This window comes from Pseudophryne corroboree, unplaced genomic scaffold (genome assembly GCF_028390025.1).
Source record: "Pseudophryne corroboree isolate aPseCor3 unplaced genomic scaffold, aPseCor3.hap2 scaffold_271, whole genome shotgun sequence".
Taxonomy (NCBI): domain Eukaryota; kingdom Metazoa; phylum Chordata; class Amphibia; order Anura; family Myobatrachidae; genus Pseudophryne; species Pseudophryne corroboree.
Genome location: NW_026969372.1, coordinates 123,537 through 145,175, shown reverse-complemented (window position 1 = coordinate 145,175; position 21,639 = coordinate 123,537). Strand labels below are relative to the sequence as shown.

The 21,639-nt window shown below is 47.2% G+C and overlaps 23 non-coding genes across 23 annotated transcripts; 16 read left to right on the top strand and 7 right to left on the bottom strand.

The window, feature by feature from the left end:
• Positions 1-5,211: 5,211 nt before the first annotated feature.
• Positions 5,212-5,327, bottom strand: LOC135013638 (U5 spliceosomal RNA). The gene has a single exon (XR_010212290.1). It is a non-coding gene; the product is annotated as a U5 spliceosomal RNA (small nuclear RNA).
• A 275-nt stretch (positions 5,328-5,602) lies between these two features.
• On the bottom strand, positions 5,603-5,718 carry LOC135013620 (U5 spliceosomal RNA). The gene has a single exon (XR_010212272.1). It is a non-coding gene; the product is annotated as a U5 spliceosomal RNA (small nuclear RNA).
• A 286-nt stretch (positions 5,719-6,004) lies between these two features.
• LOC135013636 (U5 spliceosomal RNA) lies at positions 6,005-6,120 on the bottom strand. Its single transcript, XR_010212288.1, has one exon. It is a non-coding gene; the product is annotated as a U5 spliceosomal RNA (small nuclear RNA).
• A 270-nt stretch (positions 6,121-6,390) lies between these two features.
• On the bottom strand, positions 6,391-6,506 carry LOC135013629 (U5 spliceosomal RNA). The gene has a single exon (XR_010212281.1). It is a non-coding gene; the product is annotated as a U5 spliceosomal RNA (small nuclear RNA).
• Positions 6,507-6,650: 144 nt separating this feature from the next.
• On the top strand, positions 6,651-6,814 carry LOC135013401 (U1 spliceosomal RNA). Its single transcript, XR_010212077.1, has one exon. It is a non-coding gene; the product is annotated as a U1 spliceosomal RNA (small nuclear RNA).
• A 4,819-nt stretch (positions 6,815-11,633) lies between these two features.
• LOC135013649 (U5 spliceosomal RNA) lies at positions 11,634-11,746 on the bottom strand. The gene has a single exon (XR_010212301.1). It is a non-coding gene; the product is annotated as a U5 spliceosomal RNA (small nuclear RNA).
• Positions 11,747-12,032: 286 nt separating this feature from the next.
• Positions 12,033-12,149, bottom strand: LOC135013646 (U5 spliceosomal RNA). Its single transcript, XR_010212298.1, has one exon. It is a non-coding gene; the product is annotated as a U5 spliceosomal RNA (small nuclear RNA).
• A 270-nt stretch (positions 12,150-12,419) lies between these two features.
• On the bottom strand, positions 12,420-12,535 carry LOC135013635 (U5 spliceosomal RNA). The gene has a single exon (XR_010212287.1). It is a non-coding gene; the product is annotated as a U5 spliceosomal RNA (small nuclear RNA).
• A 144-nt stretch (positions 12,536-12,679) lies between these two features.
• LOC135013342 (U1 spliceosomal RNA) lies at positions 12,680-12,843 on the top strand. Its single transcript, XR_010212021.1, has one exon. It is a non-coding gene; the product is annotated as a U1 spliceosomal RNA (small nuclear RNA).
• Positions 12,844-12,995: 152 nt separating this feature from the next.
• On the top strand, positions 12,996-13,158 carry LOC135013570 (U1 spliceosomal RNA). The gene has a single exon (XR_010212235.1). It is a non-coding gene; the product is annotated as a U1 spliceosomal RNA (small nuclear RNA).
• Positions 13,159-13,832: 674 nt separating this feature from the next.
• LOC135013389 (U1 spliceosomal RNA) lies at positions 13,833-13,996 on the top strand. Its single transcript, XR_010212066.1, has one exon. It is a non-coding gene; the product is annotated as a U1 spliceosomal RNA (small nuclear RNA).
• Positions 13,997-14,148: 152 nt separating this feature from the next.
• On the top strand, positions 14,149-14,311 carry LOC135013434 (U1 spliceosomal RNA). The gene has a single exon (XR_010212109.1). It is a non-coding gene; the product is annotated as a U1 spliceosomal RNA (small nuclear RNA).
• A 671-nt stretch (positions 14,312-14,982) lies between these two features.
• On the top strand, positions 14,983-15,146 carry LOC135013324 (U1 spliceosomal RNA). Its single transcript, XR_010212004.1, has one exon. It is a non-coding gene; the product is annotated as a U1 spliceosomal RNA (small nuclear RNA).
• A 152-nt stretch (positions 15,147-15,298) lies between these two features.
• Positions 15,299-15,461, top strand: LOC135013581 (U1 spliceosomal RNA). The gene has a single exon (XR_010212243.1). It is a non-coding gene; the product is annotated as a U1 spliceosomal RNA (small nuclear RNA).
• Positions 15,462-16,135: 674 nt separating this feature from the next.
• On the top strand, positions 16,136-16,298 carry LOC135013362 (U1 spliceosomal RNA). The gene has a single exon (XR_010212040.1). It is a non-coding gene; the product is annotated as a U1 spliceosomal RNA (small nuclear RNA).
• A 972-nt stretch (positions 16,299-17,270) lies between these two features.
• LOC135013376 (U1 spliceosomal RNA) lies at positions 17,271-17,434 on the top strand. The gene has a single exon (XR_010212054.1). It is a non-coding gene; the product is annotated as a U1 spliceosomal RNA (small nuclear RNA).
• A 152-nt stretch (positions 17,435-17,586) lies between these two features.
• LOC135013433 (U1 spliceosomal RNA) lies at positions 17,587-17,749 on the top strand. The gene has a single exon (XR_010212108.1). It is a non-coding gene; the product is annotated as a U1 spliceosomal RNA (small nuclear RNA).
• A 670-nt stretch (positions 17,750-18,419) lies between these two features.
• LOC135013489 (U1 spliceosomal RNA) lies at positions 18,420-18,584 on the top strand. The gene has a single exon (XR_010212162.1). It is a non-coding gene; the product is annotated as a U1 spliceosomal RNA (small nuclear RNA).
• Positions 18,585-18,733: 149 nt separating this feature from the next.
• LOC135013475 (U1 spliceosomal RNA) lies at positions 18,734-18,896 on the top strand. Its single transcript, XR_010212148.1, has one exon. It is a non-coding gene; the product is annotated as a U1 spliceosomal RNA (small nuclear RNA).
• Positions 18,897-19,570: 674 nt separating this feature from the next.
• On the top strand, positions 19,571-19,734 carry LOC135013382 (U1 spliceosomal RNA). The gene has a single exon (XR_010212060.1). It is a non-coding gene; the product is annotated as a U1 spliceosomal RNA (small nuclear RNA).
• Positions 19,735-19,886: 152 nt separating this feature from the next.
• LOC135013485 (U1 spliceosomal RNA) lies at positions 19,887-20,049 on the top strand. The gene has a single exon (XR_010212158.1). It is a non-coding gene; the product is annotated as a U1 spliceosomal RNA (small nuclear RNA).
• Positions 20,050-20,723: 674 nt separating this feature from the next.
• Positions 20,724-20,887, top strand: LOC135013381 (U1 spliceosomal RNA). Its single transcript, XR_010212059.1, has one exon. It is a non-coding gene; the product is annotated as a U1 spliceosomal RNA (small nuclear RNA).
• Positions 20,888-21,039: 152 nt separating this feature from the next.
• LOC135013432 (U1 spliceosomal RNA) lies at positions 21,040-21,202 on the top strand. Its single transcript, XR_010212107.1, has one exon. It is a non-coding gene; the product is annotated as a U1 spliceosomal RNA (small nuclear RNA).
• Positions 21,203-21,639: the final 437 nt, after the last annotated feature.

Genomic DNA, 21,639 nt, shown 5'->3' with positions numbered 1-21,639 from the left:
TGCTGTAATTGCAGTCGCACTGCAGTTCAGCGTGATCATAAAAAATGGTGTAGCCTCCTGCTGGTGCAGACTGTATGTGCGCGCAGGAAGCCGCCACCATTTTTGTGATCACAGCGGCTGAATGTGATGTCATACAGCCGCTGTGACCACGCCCCCTGTGTCTCCTCCGTTGCAGACCCCATTTTGAAGCCTTGCCCCCGCACCGCTCCATCCCTGACTTGGAAATGGAGTGTTGCTGACCCCCCTCTCCCCCCCCCCCGCCCCGATTGACAGGCAGAGGCGATCGCATTCTCTGCGGGGTGCCGCAGAAAATGCAGGCACATGCGTATGCTGTTAGCAAATTTTGCAGTTGGATCGCTTATTGTGATTGCATTCCAACCTGAATCAGGCCCTATTACCTATCACAATGCGCTGCGGGCAGTACAAAATTGGGTTAATATAGGAGTAAAACTCCCAGACCTGTGCTCCTTAACTGTACCTGGTGGCTAGTGGAGCGGCTGCCCAGTAATCAGTGTCCACGCCAGTGCGCACACGGTCCACCCCCTACGGCCACGCTCCCCTTCATCAGCGGCCTCGTGATCCGGAAGGGCGGTGTGTGTGTGACTGACCTTAGGAAGAAACTGGAGCCTCCGCTGCAGTGACCCAGCAACCAGGGCACGGGAGTATACAGCGCCGCTGGGAGTGATGAAGCTGCAGTAAAGATGTCTATTAGACCTAGCCTGCTGCAGCCCTTGTAGATTCTCATAAAACAAGTTCTTCTTTTCTTGTCAAAATTAATAGCTAAGAATAGGCTGCCTGAGGCAGGCCCCTGTTAAGTGGCCTGCTACTGAAGGCACCAACTACAAACTGAGCTCCCTGTTCATGGAAGCGGGGTTATAGAGGAGGATGCGCTGAGCATCTTGGGAACAGTCAAAAGCTTTGAGCCGGTTGGTGCCTCAGATCAAGATCCTACTCTACACCCCAATGTGAATCCTTGTGGAGTCCAGTGTACCCCACAGAAGAAATTAATGTGTCACACCCATTGGCAGCAACCTTAGAATAGCTGCTGACGGGCACAATTGAGAAAGGAAGGGGGGGGGGGGGACATTTGAATCCAGCACATAGATGCAATTCAAATATGTAATTTGTACCTTCCTATTTTAAAATATAATGGATGAACCTCACCCTGTGAGAACAATCTTCATGATCAAGAGATCTCATATGCAAAATAAGTATGAGTTGGGATAGGGCTGGGGAGGGTGGCTGCTCGGGCAGCCCCTCCCCCGTCAAGTTAAGGAGATTCAACTGAGGACGCACAAGGGAACTCTCGTCTGGGGACACCAACTGCAGGGAGACCACATCTGTTCAGATGAACATGGGAGGGTGGAAGGCTGCCTAATATTGAAGCACCATCAAATATCAAACCATATGCAACAACTAGTACAAGCATTCCTGGGGGAAGGTCTGCAGAAGACGGATTTGCATACGGTGATGTCATCCAAGATGTGGGCCAAAGTTGGCTGGAACCCTCATCTGCATATGAAAAGAGAAAAGGGGCATGCAGGGCATGGCGGCCTTTTGCGGTGCTTGGATGACCCCTAGTTCGCATTAAACACCCCCACCCTCCTTTGGTGTGGGGCTCATGTTGGCCATGCCCCATCCCCTGAAGCATTCAAGCTGATTTCTTGCAGCAGCTGGGCACTGTAACAGCTCCAGAGCTGTTCTGTAAGGCAAGTAAAAGGGTGTGGGCCCTGCAGCACCACCTGTAGTTCGCATTGTGCGTTGGAAGGCACAAAGTAAGCAGACGGGAGGAGAAGTCAGGATAGTGCGCAAGGGCATCCTTTTCTCTTAGTCCGTAGAGGATGCTGGGGTCACATTAAGAACCATGGGGTATAGACGGGATCCGCAAGAGACATGGGCACTTTAAGACTTTCAAAGGGTGTGAACTGGCTCCTCCCTCTATGCCCCTCCTCCAGACTCCAGTTATAGGAACTGTGCCCAGGGAGACGGACATTTCGAGGAAAGGATTTATTGTTAAACTAAGGTGAGCATCTTACCAGCTCACACCTTAAGCATGCCGCAGAACGTGGCATTCAACAGAACACAAGCCAACGGCATGAACAATTGCAGCAAAAAGCTGACCAGAACCATAACATAACATGTGTATAACCACAAGTAATAACTGCAGACACAGTATGGACTGGGACGGGTGCCCAGCATCCTCTACGGACTAAGAGAAAAGGATTTACCGGTAGGTATTAAAATCCTATTTTCTCATACGACCTAGAGGATGCTGGGGTCACATTAAGAACCATGGGGTTATACCAAAGCTCTTGAACGGGTGGGAGAGTGCGTACGACTCTGCAGCACCGAATGACCCAACTTGAGGTTATCATCAGCCAAGGTATCAAACTTGTAAAACTTAGCAAAAGTGTTTACTAAATAGCTGCTCGGCAAAGTTGCAATGCCGAGACTCCCCGACCAGCTGCCCAGGATGAACCCACCTTTCTAGTAGAATGGGTCTTCACCTAATTCAGTAATGGCAATCCTGCCATGGAATGAGCATGCTGAATCTTACCACAGATCCAGCGCATAATGGTCTACATGGAAGCAGGACACCCAATCCTGTTGGGAGCATACAGGACAAACAGAGCCTCTGTTTTCCTAATCTGAACCGTTCTGGTGACATAAATTTTCAAAGTTCTGACCACAGCCAGAGACTTTGACTCAACGAAGGTGTCAGTGGCCAAAGGCACCATGTGGAAAGATGAACCACCTTCGGCAGAAATTGTTGACGTGTCCTCAATTCTGCTCTATCTTCATGAAAGATCAAATAAAGGCTCTTGTGATACTGCATGGTTTGTACTGTTTTCCATGTGCTCCCAGATCTTTCAAGCAAGTAGCATGGTCAAGAAAGTTCTGTTTGAAAAGAAACAACATTTACTGTCATTGTTATAGAATTTGGGAGAAAAAACAAGAAGAAATCTGCACTGTTGACGCACTGGACAGAATGAATGAATCATAAAATATAACCTTTATTAAGTATGTATTAAAATTGGATAAATATTAATATTATTATCCCAAACTGCAGTGAAACATAAAGGTTAAAATCACAGAACTAACATACATGTGCATAAGAAGAATAAAGAGATGTGAAAAAAAGGTTTAAAAAGCGTGTCCGTGTGTGATTATTTTTGAAGGCACAACCCTGGCGGGGTTGTTTATATAGATATATATGTTGCTAATAATCACTTTCTAGCGTAATGTTATTAAATAGCTGTTAGTATCTATGTCGTCAGGTACCACTGGGTCGTATCCTATATACTCCCTTCACTCAATAGGGGTTACCTCCCGGGAAGCCATCCCCATTGGCGAATTTGTGGGGGTGATTGAGTATAACCGGTAAGCTAACCTCCAATTTGTGGGGTGCTTAGGTAGATGGGGATCACTTATTTCTCTGTGTCCCCTAAGACTATATTCCTAAATTCAATACCACAGGGGGATAGCTTTCTATATCGGATAAGGAATCACTTGATAGGGAAATCTCTATGGATCATGGAAAGATCATATTTATTAATATCCAAACTAAAAAAATGATGAATAGCTTTAATTTAGCTGTTTAGATATAGTTAATTGGCGAGATATACCAACAGGTGCGGTTGCCTTAAGGAATATGGCAATTCCAATATAAATAGCAGCCCTCCTTCATATAATCAGCCAGATCTTATTAAATCTGGTCCAGATATAGCCGTTCAGATATACTTAATTGACAACATATATCAATCGGTGGGGTTGCCTTAAGGAATATAGCAATTCCAATTCTCATATAAATAGCAACCTTCCTTCATATATTCAGCCAGATCTTATTTAATCTGATCTAGGCGTAGGCAATAATGCTTTCCTTAGAGGTAAAGCCACCTCAATTCTTATTAGGAAGCAAAGTGTCTGTCATAATGGTTTATCCAATTCATCTAAGAAATAATATATTCCATGTGTCAGAGATTCATTACTCTCTATTTACACTGTTAAAGAGTTAATTCTTATTATGTTACAGTGTAATGAAATTATCATATAGGGAGATGTGGCAATTCCATGTGCTATATATATAATAACCCTTAGTGGTCCAGATTCCACAATGAGGAATTTTCTTATAAACCGCTGAAACACACAGCTGTTTGACTGACTTCCAAATATATCTATCTCACTTTGTAACAGTCTTATGATAGAGAAACTGTTACATATTCGGTCACTTAGTTATCTAAAGGTAAACAGACTCAGTGTGAGGGTAATATAATATATCAAATGCGCTGTCAATAATCGTGGTAACTGGTGTAATAATGTGGTATATTGAGTATGCTAGTAAGGCATATAACTGCTCTCCAGCCTTTAAGTGTTACCAATCAATTTGTTACACTGTAAAGGATTTATGGTGTCCTGTTAGGACATGCAGCTGCTAGGCTGACTCAAAGATTTATCCATTTGTAACAATTATGTAACAGTTATATACATGTTACTGGTATTACATAGAAATAGTATGACACAGGCCAGCAGTCCCATGTGTCTAGATTCCACAATAGGAGATTTTCTTTGTCTTATAAACTGCTGGAACACACAGCTGCTAGACTGACTTCAAATATATATATTACTTTGTAACAGTCTTATAGTAAAGAGACTGTTACACACTGTCATTTAGTTATCTCAAGGTTAGCAGATTCTGTGTGAGGATAGTGTTCTGTTAGAACATGCAGCTGCTAGGCTGACTCATAGAAAATGTATCCATTTGTAACAAATGACACATACAGCATTAAATTAATATCTATAGCAGCCCATGTGACATCTCTACTCTTATCATAATTGTCTGGTTATTGCCAATCTGGACAGCAGGAGTGATATATATTCACTAGTCCCAATATCCCATCATATAAATATACCCACACTGATATACTTTCTTATCAAGAGTTATTAGTAGCTATCTGTATGCACTTTAGACATTGTATCTGCTAAGTGACATCATATCTAGTGTATTCCTTTCTTATAGCTCAGCTTCTATTCCCTATTAGTGGAGACTAACAGCTAACATCATAATCATATATTTTTGTTTTATAACATTTCACATGAGTCAAATACACGCGGACACGCCGTGCCCTACACGTGTGTTTCACTGCATCTATGGCAACTTACATTAAAGCTAACAAGAAAGCACACTCGTTCTGTCTTTAAACTGATAAAAGAAACCCCAATAATATGGGGCATGCAAAAATTGAGATAAAACTCAGTTTTGCTCCTCTCCACGGAAATCTTTAATAAAAGGCGAAATATTTGTTAGTTCTGAAGAGAAACCAGAGCATGACCAAGATTCCACCTGTCGCCTGAGTGCCATGCCAGCAGTTCTCATTGAGCTCAAAGTGAGCACCCAATTTGAAAGAAAGATAGCAGATTTCTCACCAGGCTTCCCCTAGCTATAAACATGGTTTGTACTCTTTTCCATGTGTTCCCAGATCTTTCAAGCAATTAGTATAGTCAAGAAAGTTCTGTTTGAAAAGAAACAAACATTTACTGTCATTTCTATGCAAATGAGCTTACATTAAAGCACACTCGTTCTATCTTTAAACAGATAAAATAAAACCCCAATAAGATGGGGCATGCAAAATTTGAGATAAAACTCAGTTTTGCTCCTCTCCACGGAAATCTTTAGTAAAAGGCGAAAGATTTGTTCGTTCTGAAGAGAAACCAGAGCATGACCAAGATTCCACCTGTCGCCTGAGTGCCATGCCAGCAGTCCTCATTCAGCTCAAAGTGAGCACCCAATTTGAAAGAAAGAAAGCAGATTTCTCACCAGGCTTCCCCTTGCTATAAGCATGGTTTGTACTCTTTTCCATGTGCTCCCAGATCTTTCAAGCAAGTAGCATGGTCAAGAAAGTTCTGTTTGAAAAGAAACAGACATTTACTGTCATTGTTATACAAATAAACTTACATTAAAGCCAACAAGAAAGCACACTCATTCTGTCCTTAAACTGATAAAAGAAACCCCAATAATATGGGGCATGCAAAAATTGAGATAAAACTCAGTTTTGCTCCTCTCCACGGAAATCTTTAATAAATGGCGAAAGATTTGTTCATTCTGAAGAGAAACCAGAGCATGACCAAGATTCCACCTGTCGCCTGAGTGCCATGCCAGCAGTCCTCATTCAGATCAAAGTGAGCGCCCAATTTGAAAGAAAGCAGATTTCTCACCTGGCTTCTCCTTGCTATAAGCATGGTTTGTACTGTATTCCATGTGCTCCCAGATCTTTCAAGCAAGTAGCATGGTCAAGAAAGTTCTGTTTGAAAAGAAACAAACATTTACTGTAATTTCTATGCAAATGAGCTTTCATTAAAGCACACTCATTCTATCTTTAAACCGATAAAAGAAAATCCAAAAAGATGGGGCATGCAAAAATTGAGGTAAAACTCAGTTTTGCTCCTCTCCACGGAAATCTTTAGTAAAAGGCGAAAGATTTGTTCGTTCTGAAGAGAAACCAGAGCATGACCAAGATTTTCATCTGAAAATATGTGTTCTCCCTGCAGTTGTTGTCCCCAGATGAGAGTTCCCTTGTGCTGCCTCAGTTGAATCTCCTTTACTTGACAGAGATGTGCCTGAGCAGCGGCCCTCCCCAGCCCTATCCCAAATCATACTTATTTTGCATAGGAGATACCATGGTCATGAAGATTGTTCTCCCAGGGTGAGGTTCATTCATTGCATTCTGGGTATGCTGACCCCTGTGATTTCCCCAAATGTGGGAAACTCGACTGCATTATTTGTGGTAGTGGGGGACTGTGTTTGTGCTTTCCTCTGGTCAGCTCTGGTAAAAGTCAGATTTCTTTGTCTCAGATCTTCCTCTAGCCTTGTTCTTCTTTCGAGAGTTCCCTTGTGCTGCCTCAGTTGGATCTCCTTCACTTGACAGGGGGTGCCCGAGCAGCAATCCTCCACAGCTCTAGCCCAACTCCTACTTACCTGCCAGGTGAGATACTATGATCTTTACTGTTAGGGCAATCAGGATGTGGAATTCCCTGCCAGGGAAGGTGGTAATGGCGGACTCTGTAATTGGATTTAAAAAAGGAATGGATACATTTCTGAATGAAAAAGCTATCTAAGGTTATAATACTTAAAATATCAACATGGTTAATCCGGGGGTAACATGAGTTATAGTAGCTAACTAGTCATAAAACATTATTCAGCAAGTATGTAGAATCATCACAACTTAAAACAGGTTGAACACGATGGGCAATTTGCCTCTATTCAACCTCAAAAACTATGTTACTATATGTTACTATATTACTATGTTACTGTAGTATACAGAAAACCAAAATGCAATGAACAGTGATAGTGAGCACTGATGAGGATACTAGAACTGACACTGAGCAGCAAGATGCAGCACTGGACTATTAGTAATGTACTGTAGTATGCTGAGCACCACAATGCAGCACAAGACAATGAGCAGTGATACTGAGCACTGATGAGGATACTACTGAGAACTGACACTGAGCAGGAGAGACACACTACTAGTATTACTGAGCAGCAATAAGTAACCACTGATACTGAGCACTGATATTGAGATTTCCACTGAGAGAACATAGCCACGTCCATTCCGCTCTCTCTTCAATGCACGAGTAAAAATGGCGGCAACGCGCAGCTCTTTATATGGAATCCGAATCTCGCGAGAATCCGACAGCGGGATGATGACATTTTCCCTTGTTCAGGTTTTGCGAGTCAGGCGGGAACAACCGAGCCTGCCTCGGACCAGTGTAAACAACGTGGAGTTCGTGGGGAATTCGGTTCTCGGAGAACCGAACCCGCTCCTCTCTACCTTATACCAATCAATTTTTTTATTTTCAATCTAAGCCCCTGCAGTTTTCTGTAAGCATCTGCTTCGCTATGATGATCAACAAGTCACAAGGGCAAACACTCAGGGCTTGAGGCGTAGATCTTAGGACCAGCTGCTACAAGCATGGCAGAGGTGTCACTATCACTGGTGACACCCAGAGAGGTGGCGAGGGAGATTGTAATGCAGTGCGCGCAGATAAGCAGCGCAATGGTAAAAAGGAGGCATGGTTTCATAGGTAGGGGCGTGGCCTGGTGGCCTGAATCTACATTTTGTTGCTCCGGGTGTCCCGGGGGTTGGGGGCTGCACCCGGGGACTAGTGTGTGAGCGGTGCTGGCTCCTGCACAGTGAAAGGGCATGGCCACCCAGCATGACGCCTCCCTTCTTGACCATGCTGTAATTGCAGTCGCACTGCAGTTCAGCGTGATCATAAAAAATGGTGTAGCCTCCTGCTGGTGCAGACTGTATGTGCGCGCAGGAAGCCGCCACCATTTTTGTGATCACAGCGGCTGAATGTGATGTCATACAGCCGCTGTGACCACGCCCCCTGTGTCTCCTCCGTTGCAGACCCCATTTTGAAGCCTTGCCCCCGCACCGCTCCATCCCTGACTTGGAAATGGAGTGTTGCTGACCCACCTATCCCCCCCCGCCCCGATTGACAGGCAGAGGCGATCGCATTCTCTGCGGGGTGCCGCAGAAAATGCAGGCACATGCGTATGCTCTTAGCAATTTTTGCAGTTGGATCGCTTATTGTGATTGCAATCCAACCTGAATCAGGCCCTATTACCTATCACAATGCGCTGCGGGCAGTACAAAATTGGGTTAATATAGGAGAAAAACCCCCAGACCTGTGCTCCTTAACTGTACCTGGAGGCTAGTGGAGCGGCTGCCCAGTAATCAGTGTCCACGCCAGTGCGCACACGGTCCACCCCCTACGGCCACGCTCCCCTTCATCAGCGGCCTCGTGATCCGGAAGGGTGGTGTGTGTGTGACTGACCTTAGGATGAAACCGGACCCTCCGCTGCAGTGACCCAGCAACCAGGGCACGGGAGTATACAGCGCCGCTGGGAGTGATGAAGCTGCAGTAAAGATGTCTATTAGACCTAGCCTGCTGCAGCCCTTGTAGATTCTCATAAAACAAGTTCTTCTTTTCTTGTCAAAATTTATAGCTAAGAATAGGCTGCCTGAGGCAGGCCCCTGTTAAGTGGCCTGCTACTGAAGGCACCAACTACAAACTGAGCTCCCTGTTCATGGAAGCGGGGTTATAGAGGAGAATGCACTGAGCATCTTGGGAACAGTCAAAAGCTTTGAGCCGGTTGGTGCCTCAGATCAAGATCCTACTCTACACCCCAATGTGAATCCTTGTGGAGTCCAGTGTACCCCACAGAAGAAATTAATGTGTCACACCCATTGGCAGCAACCTTAGAATAGCTGCTGACGGGCACAATTGAGAAAGGAAGTGGGGGGGGGGACATTTGAATCCAGCACATAAATGCAATTCAAATATGTAATTTGTACCTTCCTATTTTAAAATATAATGGATGAACCTCACCCTGTGATAACAATCTTCATGATCAAGAGATCTCATATGCAAAATAAGTATGAGTTGGGATAGGGCTGGGGAGGGTGGCTGCTCGGGCAGCCCCTCCCCCGTCAAGTTAAGGAGATTCAACTGAGGAAGCACAAGGGAACTCTCGTCTGGGGACAACAACTGCAGGGAGACCACATCTTTTCAGATGAACATGGGAGGGCGGAAGGCTGCCTAATACTGAAGCACCATCAAATATCAAACCATATGCAACATCTAGTACAAGCCTTCCTGGGGGAAGGTCTGCAGCAGACGGATTTGCATACAGTGATGTTATTCAAGCAGTGGGCCAAAGTTGGCTGGAACCCTCATCTGCATATGAAAAGAGAAAAGGGGCGTGCAGGGCATGGCGGCCTTTTGCAGTGCTTGGATGACCCCTAGTTCTCATTAAACACCCCCACCCTCCTTTGGTGTGGGGCTCATGTTGGCCATGCCCCATCCCCTGAAGCATTCAAGCTGATTTCTTGCAGCAGCTGGGCACTGTAACAGCTCCAGAGCTGTTCTGTAAGGCAAGTAAAAGGGTGTGGGCCCTGCAGCACCACCTGTAGTTTGCATTGTGCGTTGGAAGGCACAAAGTAAGCAGACGGGAGGAGAAGTCAGGATAGTGCGCAAGGGCATCCTTTTCTCTTAGTCCGTAGAGGATGCTGGGGTCACATTAAGAACCATGGGGTATAGACGGGATCCGCAAGAGACATGGGCACTTTAAGACTATCAAAGGGTGTGAACTGGCTCCTCCCTCTATGCCCCTCCTCCAGACTCCAGTTATAGGAACTGTGCCCATGGAGACGGACATTTCGAGGAAAGGATTTATTGTTAAACTAAGGTGAGCATCTTACCAGCTCACACCTTAAGCATGCCGCAGAACGTGGCATTCAACAGAACACAAGCCAACGGCATGAACAATTGCAGCAAAAAGCTGACCAGAACCATAACACAACATGTGTATAACCACAAGTAATAACTGCAGACACAGTATGGACTGGGACGGGTGCCCAGCATCCTCTACAGACTAAGAGAAAAGGATTTACCGGTAGGTATTAAAATCCTATTTTCTCATACGACCTAGAGGATGCTGGGGTCACATTAAGAACCATGGGGTTATACCAAAGCTCTTGAACGGGTGGAAGAGTGCGTACGACTCTGCAGCACCGAATGACCCAACTTGAAGTTATCATCGGCCAAGGTATCAAACTTGTAAAACTTAGCAAAAGTGTTTACTAAATAGCTGCTCGGCAAAGTTGCAATGCCGAGACTCCCCGACCAGCTGCCCAGGATGAACCCACCTTTCTAGTAGAATGGGTCTTCACCTAATTCAGTAACGGCAATCCTGCCATGGAATGAGCATGCTGAATCTTACCACAGATCCAGCACATAATGGTCTACATGGAAGCAGGACACCCAATCCTGTTGGGAGCATACAGGACAAACAGAGCCTCTGTTTTCCTAATCTGAACCGTTCTGGTGACATAAATTTTCAAAGTTCTGACCACAGCCAGAGACTTTGACTCAACGAAGGTGTCAGTGGCCAAAGGCACCATGTGGAAAGATGAACCACCTTCGGCAGAAATTGTTGACGTGTCCTCAATTCTGCTCTATCTTCATGAAAGATCAAATAAAGGCTCTTGTGATACTGCATGGTTTGTACTGTTTTCCATGTGCTCCCAGATCTTTCAAGCAAGTAGCATGGTCAAGAAAGTTCTGTTTGAAAAGAAACAAACATTTACTGTCATTGTTATGCAAATAAACTTACATTAAAGCTAACAAGAAAGCAAACTCGTTCTGTCTTTAAACTGATAAAAGAAACCCCAATAATATGGGCATACCTCCCAACTTTGTCGGCTCGCAAAGAGGGACACACGCGCGGCGAAGTCGCGCGCGCTCCCAAAAAGGGTGTGGCCTAAGTAAAAGGGGGCGTGGCTTCGTGGGAGGACCCGCGATCGCGAGTCACGCCCCCGTTTTCGGCACTGAGCGGGCATGCCCAGCGCTCTGTGAGCCGCTGGCATGCCACCTCTCCCTCTGACTTCAGTGAATAGACGCTGTGCGCATGCGCACAGCGTCTATTCACCGCTGCTCTGCTAAGCAGGGCAGCGACAGACAGAGCCTCCCAATTGTCCTCCCCACCGCGGGACACTGCGGCCCGCAGGTGGGACAGCGGGACAGTCCCCAAAAAACGGGACTGTCCCGCGAAAATCGGGACAGTTGGGAGGTATGATATGGGGCATGCAAAAATTGAGATAAAACTCAGTTTTGCTCCTCTCCACGGAAATCTTTAGTAAAAGGCGAAAGATTTGTTTGTTCTGAAGAGAAACCAGAGCATGACCAAGATTCCACCTGTCGCCTGAGTGCCATGCCAGCAGTCCTCATTCAGCTCAAAGTGAGCACCCAATTTGAAAGAAAGAAAGCAGATTTCTCACCAGGCTTCCCCTTGCTATAAACATGGTTTGTACTCTTTTCCATGTGCTCCCAGATCTTTCAAGCAATTAGTATGGTCAAGAAAGTTCTGCTTGAAAAGAAACAGACATTTATTGTCATTGTTATGCAAATAAACTTACATTAAAGCTAACAAGAAAGCACACTCGTTCTGTCTTTAAACTGATAAAAGAAACCCCAATAATATGGGGCATGCAAAAATTGAGATAAAATTCAGTTTTGCTCCTCTCCACGGATAATCTTTAATAAAAGGCGAAAGATTTGTTCGTTCTGAAGAGAAACCAGAGCATGACCAAGATTCCACCTGTCGCCTGAGTGCTGTGCCAGCAGTCCTCATTCAGATCAAAGTGAGTGCCCAATTTGAAAGAAAGCAGATTTCTCACCTGGCTTCTCCTTGCTATAAGCATGGTTTGTACTGTATTCCATGTGCTCCCAGATCTTTAAAGCAAGTAGCATGGTCAAGAAAGTTCTGTTTGAACATAAATAAACATTTACTGTCATTTCTATGCAAATGAGCTTACATTAAAGCACACTCATTCTATCTTTAAACCGGTAAAAGAAACCCCAAAAAGATGGGGCATGCAAAAATTGAGATAAAACTCGGTTTTGCGCCTCTCCACGGAAATCTTTAGTAAGAGGCGAAAGATTTGTTCGTTCTGAAGAGAAACCAGAGCATGACCAAGATTTTTATATGAAAATATGTGTTCTCCCTGCAGTTGTTGTCCCCAGATGAGAGTTCCCTTGTGCTGCCTCAGCTGAATCTCCTTTACTTGACAGAGATGTGCCTGAGCAGCGGCCCTCCCCAGCCCTATCCCAAATCATACTTATTTTGCATAGGCGATACCATGGTCATGAAGATTGTTCTCCCAGGGTGAGGTTCATTCATTGCATTCTGGGTATGCTGACCCCTGTGATTTCCCCAAATGTGGGAAACTCGACTGCATTATTTGTGGTAGTGGGGGACTGTGTTTGTGCTTTCCTCTGGTCAGCTCTGGTAAAAGTCAGATTTCTTTGTCTCAGATCTTCCTCTAGCCTTGTTCTTCTTTCGAGAGTTCCCTTGTGCTGCCTCAGTTGGATCTCTTTCACTTGACAGGGGGGTGCCCGAGTAGCGACCCTCCCCAGCTCTAGCCCAACTCCTACTTACCTGCCAGGTGAGATACTATGATCATGAAGGTGCTTCTCCCAGGGCAAGGCTCACCCATTGCACTCTGGGTGTGGTGCCCCTGCGATTTCCCCAAATGTGGGAAGCTTGACTGCATAATTTGTGTTTCCCCTGGTCGGCTCTCGTATAATTCAGATCTCTTTGTCTCAGGTCTCTCTCCAGCCTAGTTTGCTGTCTGTTTCCACTTCTTTTTTCATGAGCCCCTCCCTTTTATACCCTTGTGCACTATCCTGACTTCTCCTCTTGTCTGCTTACTTTGTGCCTTCCAATGCACAATGCAAACTACTGGTAGTGCTGCAGGGCCCACACCCTTTTACTTGCCGTACAGAGCAGCTCTGGAGCTGTTACAGTGCCCAGCTGCTGCAAGAAATCAGCTTGAATGCTTCAGGGGCTGGGGCATAGCCAACATGAGCCCCACACCGAAGGAGGGTGGAGGTGTTTAATGCGAACTAGGGGTCATCCAAGCGCCGCAAAAGGCCGCTATGCCCTGCACGCCCCTTTTCTCTTTTCATATGCAGACGAGGGTTGAAGCCAACTTTGACCCACTGCTTGGATGACATCACCGTATGCAAATCCATCTGCTGCAGGCCTTCCCCCAGGAATGCTTGCACTAGTTGTTGCATTTGGTTTGTTGTTTGGGGGTGCTTCATTATTAGGCAGCCTTCTGCCCTCCCATGTTCATCTGAAAATATGTGTTCTCCCTGCAGTTGTTGTCCCCAGATGAGAGTTCCCTTGTGCTGCCTCAGTTGAATCTCCTTTACTTGACAGAGATGTGCCTGAGCAGCGGCCCTCCCCAGCCCTATCCCAAATCATACTTATTTTGCATAGGAGATACCATGGTCATGAAGATTGTTCTCCCAGGGTGAGGTTCATTCATTGCATTCTGGGTATGCTGACCCCTGTGATTTCCCCAAATGTGGGAAACTCGACTGCATTATTTGTGGTAGTGGGGGACTGTGTTTGTGCTTTCCTCTGGTCAGCTCTGGTAAAAGTCAGATTTATTTGTCTCAGATCTTCCTCTAGCCTTGTTCTTCTTTCGAGAGTTCCCTTGTGCTGCCTCAGTTGAATCTCCTTCACTTGACAGGGGGGTACCCGAGCAGCGACCCTCCCCAGCTCTAGCCCAACTTCTACTTACCTGGCAGGTGAGATACTATGATCATGTAGGTGCTTCTCCCAGGGCAAGGCTCACCCATTGCACTCTGGGTGTGCTGCTCCTGCGATTTCCCCAAATGTGGGAAACTTGACTGCATAATTTGTGTTTCCCCTGGTCGGCTCTCGTATAATTCAGATCTCTTTGTCTCAGGTCTCTCTCCAGCCTAGTTTGCTGTCTGTTTCAACTTCTCTTTTCTTGAGCCGCTCCCTTCTATGCCCTTGCGCACTATCCTGACTTCTCCCGTCTGCTTACTTTGTGCCTTCCAATGCACAATGCAAACTACAGGTAGTGCTGCAGGGCCCACACCCTTTTACTTGCCGTTCAGAGCAGCTCTGGAGCTGTTACAGTGCCCAGCTGCTGCAAGAAATCAGCTTGAATGCTTCAGGGGCTGGGGCATAGCCAACATGAGCCCCACACCGAAGGAGGGTGGAGGTGTTTAATGCGAACTAGGGGTCATCCAAGCGCCGCAAAAGGCCGCCATGCCCTGCACGCCCCTTTTCTCTTTTCATATGCAGACGAGGGTTGAAGCCAACTTTGACCCACTGCTTGGATGACATCACCATATGCAAATCCATCTGCTGCAGGCCTTCCCCCAGGAATGCTTGTACTAGTTGTTGCATTTGGTTTGTTGTTTGGGGGTGCTTCAGTATTAGGCTGCCTTCTGCCCTCCCATGTTTATCTGAAAATATGTGTTCTCCCTGCAGTTGTTGTCCCCAGATGAGAGTTCCCTTGTGCTGCCTCAGTTGAATCTCCTTTACTTGACAGAGATGTGCCTGAGCAGCGGCCCTCCCCAGCCCTATCCCAAATCATACTTATTTTGCATAGGCGATACCATGGTCATGAAGATTGTTCTCCCAGGGTGAGGTTCATTCATTGCATTCTGGGTATGCTGACCCCTGTGATTTCCCCAAATGTGGGAAACTCAACTGCATTATTTGTGGTAGTGGGGGACTGTGTTTGTGCTTTCCTCTGGACAGCTCTGGTAAAAGTCAGATTTATTTGTCTCAGATCTTCCTCTAGCCTTGTTCTTCTTTCGAGAGTTCCCTTGTGCTGCCTCAGTTGGATCTCTTTCACTTGACAGGGGGGTGCCCGAGCAGCGACCCTCCCCAGCTCTAGCCCAACTCCTACTTACTTGCCAGGTGAGATACTATGATCATGAAGGTGCTTCTCCCAGGGCAAGGCTCACCCATTGCACTCTGGGTGTGGTGCCCCTGCGATTTCCCCAAATGTGGGAAGCTTGACTGCATAATTTGTGTTTCCCCTGGTCGGCTCTCGTATAATTCAGATCTCTTTGTCTCAGGTCTCTCTCCAGCCTAGTTTGCTGTCTGTTTCCACTTCTTTTTTCATGAGCCCCTCCCTTTTATACCCTTGTGCACTATCCTGACTTCTCCTCCTGTCTGCTTACTTTGTGCCTTCCAATGCACAATGCAAACTACAGGTAGTGCTGTAGGGCCCACACCCTTTTACTTGCCGTACAGAGCAGCTCTGGAGCTGTTACAGTGCCCAGCTACTGCAAGAAATCAGCTTGAATGCTTCAGGGGCTGGGGCACAGCCAACATGAGCCCCACACCGAAGGAGGGTGGAGGTGTTTAATGTGAACTAGGGGTCATCCAAGCGCCGCAAAAGGCCGCCATGCCCTGCACGCCCCTTTTCTCTTTTCATATGCAGATGAGGGTTGAAGCCAACTTTGACCCACTGCTTGGATGACATCACCGTATGCAAATCCATCTGCTGCAGGCCTTCCCCCAGGAATGCTTGCACTAGTTGTTGCATTTGGTTTGTTGTTTGGGGGTGCTTCAGTATTAGGCAGCCTTCTGCCCTCCCATGTTCATCTGAAAATATGTGTTCTCCCTGCAGTTGTTGTCCCCAGATGAGAGTTCCCTTGTGCTGCCTCAGTTGAATCTCCTTTACTTGACAGAGATGTGCCTGAGCAGCGGCCCTCCCCAGCCCTATCCCAAATCATACTTATTTTGCATAGGAGATACCATGGTCATGAAGATTGTTCTCCCAGGGTGAGGTTCATTCATTGCATTCTGGGTATGCTGACCCCTGTGATTTCCAAAATGTGGGAAACTCGACTGCATTATTTGTGGTAGTGGGGGACTGTGTTTGTGCTTTCCTCTGGTCAGCTCTGGTAAAAGTCAGATTTATTTGTCTCAGATCTTCCTCTAGCCTTGTTCTTCTTTCGAGAGTTTCCTTGTGCTGCCTCAGTTGGATCTCTTTCACTTGACAGAGGGGTGCCCGAGCAGCGACCCTCCCCAGCTCTAGCCCAACTCCTACTTACCTGCCAGGTGAGATACTATGATCATGAAGGTGCTTCTCCCAGGGCAAGGCTCACCCATTGCACTCTGATTTCCCCAAATGTGGGAAGCTTGACTGCATAATTTGTGTTTCCCCTGGTCGGCTCTCGTATAATTCAGATCTCTTTGTCTCAGGTCTCTCTCCAGCCTAGTTTGCTGTCTGTTTCCACTTCTTTTTTCATGAGCCCCTCCCTTTTATACCCTTGTGCACTATCCTGACTTCTCCTCCTGTCTGCTTACTTTGTGCCTTCCAATGCACAATGCAAACTACAGGTAGTGCTGCAGGGCCCACACCCTTTTACTTGCCGTACAGAGCAGCTCTGGAGCTGTTACAGTGCCCAGCTGCTGCAAGAAATCAGCTTGAATGCTTCAGGGGCTGGGGCATAGCCAACATGAGCCCCACACCGAAGGAGGGTGGAGGTGTTTAATGCGAACTAGGGGTCATCCAAGCGCCGCAAAAGGCCGCCATGCCCTGCACGCCCCTTTTCTCTTTTCATATGCAGACGAGGGTTGAAGCCAACTTTGACCCACTGCTTGGATGACATCACCGTATGCAAATCCATCTGCTGCAGGCCTTCCCCCAGGAATGCTTGCACTAGTTGTTGCATTTGGTTTGTTGTTTGGGGGTGCTTCAGTATTAGGCAGCCTTCTGCCCTCCCATGTTCATCTGAAAATATGTGTTCTCCCTGCAGTTGTTGTCCCCAGATGAGAGTTCCCTTGTGCTGCCTCAGTTGAATCTCCTTTACTTGACAGAGATGTGCCTGAGCAGCGGCCCTCCCCAGCCCTATCCCAAATCATACTTATTTTGCATAGGAGATACCATGGTCATGAAGATTGTTCTCCCACGGTGAGGTTCATTCATTGCATTCTGGGTATGCTGACCCCTGTGATTTCCCCAAATGTGGGAAACTCGACTGCTTTATTTGTGGTAGTGGGGGACTGTGTTTGTGCTTTCCTCTGGTCAGCTCTGGTAAAAGTCAGATTTCTTTGTCTCAGATCTTCCTTTAGCCTTGTTCTTCTTTCGAGAGTTCCCTTGTGCTGCCTCAGTTGGATCTCCTTCACTTGACAGGGGGGTACCCGAGCAGCGACCCTCCCCAGCTCTAGCCCAACTTCTACTTACCTGGCAGGTGAGATACTATGATCATGTAGGTGCTTCTCCCAGGGCAAGGCTCACCCATTGCACTCTGGGTGTGCTGCTCCTGCGATTTCCCCAAATGTGGGAAACTTGACTGCATAATTTGTGTTTCCCCTGGTCGGCTCTCGTATAATTCAGATCTCTTTGTCTCAGGTCTCTCTCCAGCCTAGTTTGCTGTCTGTTTCAACTTCTCTTTTCTTGAGCCGCTCCCTTCTATGCCCTTGCGCACTATCCTGACTTCTCCCGTCTGCTTACTTTGTGCCTTCCAATGCACAATGCAAACTACAGGTAGTGCTGCAGGGCCCACACCCTTTTACTTGCCGTTCAGAGCAGCTCTGGAGCTGTTACAGTGCCCAGCTGCTGCAATAAATCAGCTTGAATGCTTCAGGGGATGGGGCATGGCCAACATGAGCCCCACACCAAAGGAGGGTGGGGTGTTTAATGCGAACTAGGGGTCATCCAAGCACCGCAAAAGGCCGCCATGCCCTGCACGCCCCTTTTCTCTTTTCATATGCAGATGAGGGTTGAAGCCAACTTTGACCCACTGCTTGGATGACATCACCGTATGCAAATCCGTCTTCTGCAGAACTTCCCCCAGGAATGCTTGCACTAGTTGTTGCATTTGGTTTGTTGTTTGGGGGTGCTTCAGTATTAGGCAGCCTTCTGCCCTCCCATGTTCATCTGAAAATATGTGTTCTCCCTGCAGTTGTTGTCCCCAGATGAGAGTTCCCTTGTGCTGCCTCAGTTGAATCTCCTTTACTTGACAGAGATGTGCATGAGCAGCGGCCCTCCCCAGCCCTATCCCAAATCATACTTATTTTGCATAGGAGATACCATGGTCATGAAGATTACTCTCCCAGGGTGAGGTTCATTCATTGCATTCTGGGTATGCTGACCCCTGTGATTTCCCCAAATGTGGGAAACGCGACTGCTTTATTTGTTGGTAGTGGGGGACTGTGTTTGTGTTTTCCTCTGCTCTCTGGTAAAAGTCAGATTTCTTTGTTTCAGATCTTCCTCTAGCCTTGTTCTTCTTTCGAGAGTTTCCTTGTGCTGCCTCAGTTGGATCTCCTTCACTTGACAGGGGGGTGCCCGAGCAGCGACCCTCCCCAGCTCTAGCCCAACTCCTACTTACCTGCCAGGTGAGATACTATGATCATGAAGGTGCTTCTCCCAGGGCAAGGCTCACCCATTGCACTCTGGGTGTGCTGCCCCTGCGATTTCCCCAAATGTGGGAAACTTGACTGCATAATTTGTGTTTCCCCTGGTCAGGTCTCGTATAATTCAGATCTCTTTGTCTCAGGTCTCTCTCCAGCCTAGTTTGCTGTCTGTTTCCACTTCTCTTTTCTTGAGCCGCTCCCTTCTATGCCCTTGCGCACTATCCTGACTTCTCCTCCTTTCTGCTTACTTTGTGCCTTCCAACGCACAATGCGAACTACAGGTAGTGCTGCAGGGCCCACACCCTTTTACTTGCCTTACAGAGCAGCTCTGGAGCTGTTACAGTGCCCAGCTGCTGCAAGAAATCAGCTTGAATGCTTCAGGGGCTGGGGCATAGCCAACATGAGCCCTACACCGAAGGAGGGTGGAGGTGTTTAATGCAAACTAGGGGTCAGCCAAGTGCCGCAAAAGGCCACCATGCCCTGCACGCCCCTTTTCTCTTTTCATATGCAGACGAGGGTTGAAGCCAACTTTGACCCACTGCTTGGATGACATCACCATATGCAAATCTATCTGCTGCAGGCCTTCCCCCAGGAATGCTTGCACTAGTTGTTGCATTTGGTTTGTTGTTTGGGGGTGCTTCAGTATTAGGCAGCCTTCTGCCCTCCCATGTTCATCTGAAAATATGTGTTCTCCCTGCAGTTGTTGTCCCCAGATGAGAGTTCCCTTGTGCTGCCTCAGTTGAATCTCCTTTACTTGACAGAGATGTGCCTGAGCAGCGGCCCTCCCCAGCCATATCCCAAATCATACTTATTTTGCATAGGAGATACCATTGTTATGAAGATTGTTCTCCCAGGGTGCGGTTCATTCATTGCACTCTGGGTATGCTGACCCCTGTGATTTCCCCAAATGTGGGAAACTCGACTGCATTATTTGTGGTAGTGGTGGACTGTGTTTGTGCTTTCCTCTGGTCAGCTCTGGTAAAAGTCAGATTTCTTTGTCTCAGATCTTCCTCTAGCCTTGTTCTTCTTTCGAGAGTTCCTTTGTGCTGCCTCAGTTGGATCTCCTTCACTTGACAGGGGGGTGCCCGAGCAGCGACCCTCCCCAGCTCTAGCCCAACTCCTACTTACCTGCCAGGTGAGATACTATGATCATGAAGGTGCTTCTCCCAGGGCAAGGCTCACCCATTGCACTCTGGGTGTGCTGCTCCTGCGATTTCCCCAAATGTGGGAAACTTGACTGCATAATTTGTGTTTCCCCTGGTCAGGTCTCGTATAATTCAGATCTCTTTGTCTCAGGTCTCTCTCCAGCCTAGTTTGCTGTCTGTTTCCACTTCTCTTTTCTTCAGCAGCTCCCTTCTATGCCCTTGCGCACTATCCTGACTTCTCCTCCTTTCTGCTTACTTTGTGCCTTCCAACGCACAATGCGAACTACAGGTAGTGCTGCAGGGCCCACAACCTTTTACTTGCCTTACAGAGCAGCTCTGGAGCTGTTACAGTGCCCAGCTGCTGCAAGAAATCAGCTTGAATGCTTCAGGGGCTGGGGCATAGCCAACATGAGCCCCACACCGAAGGAGGGTGGAGGTGTTTAATGCAAACTAGGGGTCAGCCAAGTGCCGCAAAAGGCCACCATGCCCTGCACGCCCCTTTTCTCTTTTCATATGCAGACGAGGGTTGAAGCCAACTTTGACCCACTGCTTGGATGACATCACCATATGCAAATCTATCTGCTGCAGGCCTTCCCCCAGGAATGCTTGCACTAGTTGTTGCATTTGGTTTGTTGTTTGGGGGTGCTTCAGTATTAGGCAGCCTTCTGCCCTCCCATGTTCATCTGAAAATATGTGTTCTCCCTGCAGTTGTTGTCCCCAGATGAGAGTTCCCTTGTGCTGCCTCAGTTGAATCTCCTTTACTTGACAGAGATGTGCCTGAGCAGCGGCCCTCCCCAGCCATATCCCAAATCATACTTATTTTGCATAGGAGATACCATTGTTATGAAGATTGTTCTCCCAGGGTGCGGTTCATTCATTGCACTCTGGGTATGCTGACCCCTGTGATTTCCCCAAATGTGGGAAACTCGACTGCATTATTTGTGGTAGTGGTGGACTGTGTTTGTGCTTTCCTCTGGTCAGCTCTGGTAAAAGTCAGATTTCTTTGTCTCAGATCTTCCTCTAGCCTTGTTCTTCTTTCGAGAGTTCCTTTGTGCTGCCTCAGTTGGATCTCCTTCACTTGACAGGGGGGTGTCCGAGCAGCGACCCTCCCCAGCTCTAGCCCAACTCCTACTTACCTGCCAGGTGAGATACTATGATCATGAAGGTGCTTCTCCCAGGGCAAGGCTCACCCATTGCACTCTGGGTGTGCTGCCCCTGCAATTTCCCCAAATGTGGGAAACTTGACTGCATAATTTGTGTTTCCCCTGGTCGGCACTCGTATAATTCAGATCTCTTTGTCTCAGGTCTCTCTCCAGCCTAGTTTGCTGTCTGTTTCCACTTCTCTTTTCTTGAGCCCCTCCCTTCTATACCCTTGTGCACTATCCTGACTTCTCCTCCCGTCTGCTTACTTTGTGCCTTCCAATGCACAATGCAAACTACAGGTAGTGCTGCAGGGCCCACACCCTTTAACTTGCCTTACAGAGCAGCTCTGGAGCTGTTACAGTGCCCAGCTGCTGCAAGAAATCAGCTTGAATGCTTCATGGGATGGGGCATGGCCAACATGAGCCCCACACCAAAGGAGGGTGGGGGTGTTTAATGCGATCTAGGGGTCATCCAAGCGCCGCAAAAGGCCGCCATGCCCTGCACGCCCCTTTTCTCTTTTCATATGCAGATGAGGGTTGAAGCCAACTTTGACCCACTGCTTGGATAACATCACCATATGCAAAT